The 4226-nt window shown below is 36.9% G+C and overlaps 1 non-coding gene across 1 annotated transcript; it reads left to right on the forward strand.

Annotated features, from left to right (window-relative positions):
- Window positions 1-3686: 3686 nt before the first annotated feature.
- On the forward strand, window positions 3687-3760 carry TRNAM-CAU. The gene has a single exon. It is a non-coding gene; the product is annotated as a tRNA-Met (tRNA).
- Window positions 3761-4226: the final 466 nt, after the last annotated feature.

Below are 4226 nucleotides of genomic sequence, written 5' to 3' on the forward strand. Positions count from 1 at the left end.
CCAATATTTGACTTTATACCGGGTCCGAATATTGGTTTCGGAGCTTGGTATGGGTTCATTATTATATCTATGACTTGTCTGCAAAATTTGGTGCAAAATGGAAGTGATTAGACGTGATTCAGACGTCCGGTTGTTAAAATAGAAATTCTTAAATACTATTAAAAATTTTATTCGTTTTGGTGTCCGATTCATAGTTCTAGGTGCTATTTTAGTGTTTTGATCGCGCGAGCGAGTTCGTATAATAATTTTAATTTGTGTGCATATTTGGTTTGGAGCCCCGAGGGCTCAGGTGAGTTTCGGATAGCCTACAGCCCTTTTGAACTTAGGGAAAGTTGATGGTTTTATTCTGCTGGTGTCTGGTAAAATCTTCTTCGCGATCGTGAATAAACTTCCGCGATTGCGAAAGGTAAGTTGGGACTAGGGGAGAAGTGTTCTATGCGAACGCGAGGAATAGGATGCGAACGCGGAGCAGTGGGGGGACTGCCCTTCGAGAACACGTCCACACCAACGCGAACGCGTAGTTTTGTGAGGTGGTTGCTGGGGAGTTGAGGTAACTCTACGCGAATGCAAGCCCAGTCTCGCGAACGCGGAAGTGAGGAGGGCTAGACCTTCGCGAACCCGTGGAGTTTCTCGTGATCGCGTAAGCCGGTTAGGCCATGCTCTTCGCAAACGCGTCAGGGTTTCACACGAACGCGATGAACACCTAACGCCGGTGATTTAAAACAATCCCAAAACGGGATTACTCCCATTTTTCATAAACCTTCTATTAAACCTCGGGCTAGAGGCGATTTTGAAGAGAGAACTCAAGACCAGTTCATAAGTTTGTACACTTTAACTCATTTTCTTCCATTTTTAACATCACCCATTAATTTATATCCCTAATCTTTGTTCTTCTATGGTAGAAATTGGGGATTTGGGTAGAATTAGTGACTTTTGTGTAAAATTAAAATTTAGACCTCAAATTGAGGTCGAATTTCGAAAGAAAATTGCATAACCGGTCTCGGGGGTGAATGGGTAATCAGGTTTTGGTTCGAATTTCGAGTTTGGACCAAGCGGGCTCGGGAGTTGCTTTTGTTGAATTTTTTAATAATGACCTAAATTGAACCTTTTTCATTCGTGGGTAGTTCCTAAGGCTTATTTTGAATCGTTTGGTTGATAATTTGCTATATTTGGTTGTCTTGGAGGCTTGTTCGAAAGGCAAAGTCGTGGTTGAGCTTTGAATTGATTTTTGGAGCGAAGTAAGTATCGTGGTTAACCTTGACTTGAGGGATATTTAAGACTTGTTTGCCTATTTGCTACATGTTTAATGTTGGGTACAACGTATATGTGAGATTACGAGCACTTATGCATTGTTGTTGGGTTAAAGCATGCGGGTGTGACTTGTTTCTTGAAATATACATCCTTCTTTGATCATGATATCCATTCTTAGACTGGTTTATTACTAAATTGATCATTCTTTCTACATTTATGGGCTATTTGTGATAATTGAGTATTGTTTTTTAGGTGAGGTTGGTATTGTGGAACCGTTATTGAAGTAAGGTTTATTCTTGCTTATTCTATCTCCCAATTGATATATGTTCCTTGATACATAGTGAGGAAGAGAGTTAAAGCACGAAAGGTGATGTCGTGTTGTATTTATTGTTTCATGATGAAATTGTGAGTAAAATCACGAAGAGTGATGTCGTGGCGTATTTATCATTTTATGGAGAGATTGAGAGTAAAAGCACGAAGGGCAATGTCGTGCCATTATTACTGTTTCATGGTGAGGTTTAGAGTAAAAGCACGAAGGCTGATGCCGTGCAGTTTTATTAATTATATTTATCTGTTCCATTGGTTGAAGGTTTATTTACTGGTTCATGTTGTCATTTCCGGTTGTAGTACCGTATCTTGTACCCCCTTTCAACACTTACGGAGTACATTGGGTCGGTTGTACTCATACTATACTATGCACTTCTTGTGCAGATTTTGGTACTGGTCCCAGCTGTCCATGAGGCGCATCTACTCGGATTAGCTTATTTGGAGACTCGAGGTAGATCTGCTGGCGTCCGCAGACCTTGAAGTCCCCTTTCCTCTTTCCCTATTTACTGTTCACTTTACTCGAGACAGTTGTACTTATTTCAAACCCTATTTGTAGAAACTCTAGAAGCTCGTGTACTTGTAATTCCAGATGCGGGTTGTACTAGATATTGAATTATTATGCTATTTCGTACTTTATTTTGGTTTCATTTCTATTTAATTGGTTAAATTGTTCGAAGTGTTTAAAATTGCAAAGAATTACTCTAACATTGGCTTGCCTAGCAAGTGAAATGTTAGGCGCCATCACGATCCCGAAAGTGGGAATTCCGGGTAGCGACACAAAAAATATAGTATTAACGGAAAAGAGGGAGTGTCATAGGTAGTACTATGATAACTTAACTTGGAGCTCTATACTGCTTTCTTTTGCTCATATTTAGCAAATGTTCAACTTTGAATTCTCGACTCAATCTCGAGCGGTTTAAGTTTTCCTATACAGTTTTAAACTTCAAAAACTTATAATGTAAATACTATCTGATGTTGATTATGATATACATAAAGGAACATTAGATTTTGAGAATCAAATAAGTTTGTTTGTTTGTTAATATTTTGCTAGACACTTGGAATAAATCAAATATCTGTAATATTTTGTTAAGAAATCTTATGTCACGATTCAAGTCCATGGCATGTATTATTCATTTTGGTTCAACAAACTTTACATATTTGTTTCTTGGGTTACATCATTATCGAACCCAAAAATATGTTTATGATTATTAAGAAAAAAATTAAAAGTTTGTTTGTTTATGTTTATGATTGTTAAGAAAAAAAATTACCATTCATGATATGATTATTTTTTATTACATTGAGTTATAAATGAAGAATTGTTTCATGATCAACCAATAGTTATTGCAGGATGTTATTAATTTCTTAATCATTCTTTATAACCTTTTCACATTTCGAGCCTTTACTGTTGTTCTCTTCCATATCTTTGCACAATCTTTGACATTCTTACCGCACTTTCTAAAAGTAGACATCAAAGTGTCTAATTAGTTTTTTTGTTGTTGTTGTGGTAATTAAAGTATTTTTATTTACTAAAGAGATATGTAAAGCTCAAAAACAAAATAAAAACTAAAGTTGCACATAGTCCCAACTTTCAGACAAAAATAACAGAAAACAAGTTTACTTCACCTAACCAACTAGGAACTACTTAGTATTCATCATACACATCTGCTTAGGGTAGAAATTGAGTTGCTCTAATTAGTTCATTACTTTATCCTTTACCTCTTCTCTCGATCAGAAGCTTTATTTTCCCATCANATATAAGGACCGCTACTACAAAGAGTATTACACCCTTGATCGTGAAATATCGATTGCTTGTTGAACCCTGTGAATTGCGTGAAAGTAGGATACTCCAAATTCGGGGGTCAAAGAGTTTTAGAAAACGTTCTTGGTGGAAAAAAATGTGAATGAAGGATCCCACTGAATTGAATTGGGTCCATGAATCTAAGAAATGGTGAGAATTCTTGATCTCTCTCAATATCTCTCTCAATTCGAAAATCCAGGATTTGAATTGATGTCCTCTCATTGATTCCTCCTAAATTGCATTGATTTATCCTAAAGATTTCATTTCAATTGGAATTTGGTTATTCACCATGTACGAGGATCCCCGCTAAGCATCCATGGCTGAATGGTTAAAGCGCCCAACTCATAATTGGCGAATTCGTAGGTTCAATTCCTACTGGATGCACGCCAATGGGACCCTCCAATAAGTCTATTGGAATTGGCTCTGTATCAATGGAATCTCATCATCCATACATAACGAATTGGAACTACTTAGTATTCATCATACACATCTGCTTAGGGTAGAAATTGAGTTGCTCTAATTAGTTCATTACTTTATCCTTTACCTCTTCTCTCGATCAGAAGCTTTATTTTCCCATCAAAGCCTACTGCTCTTATTATTTGGTGTGTTTTGCTCAAGTCTAACTACACAAACATTTAAGGGTTGTTTGGTTGGAAAGAAGTTATTGCAAGATTAATTATCCTGGGATTAGTTATCCCGGGATGATTTATTCCACCTTTTCATTGGGAGAAAAAAAATACTACAATCCCGGGGTAATTTTTCGGGATTAATTATCAGACATGGGATAAACTCTTCCTAAATTTAATCCCAAGATTAATTATTCTTTATCCCTCGTACCAAACGAGCCCTA

This window comes from Nicotiana attenuata, unplaced genomic scaffold (assembly GCF_001879085.1).
Source record: "Nicotiana attenuata strain UT unplaced genomic scaffold, NIATTr2, whole genome shotgun sequence".
NCBI lineage: Eukaryota > Viridiplantae > Streptophyta > Magnoliopsida > Solanales > Solanaceae > Nicotiana > Nicotiana attenuata.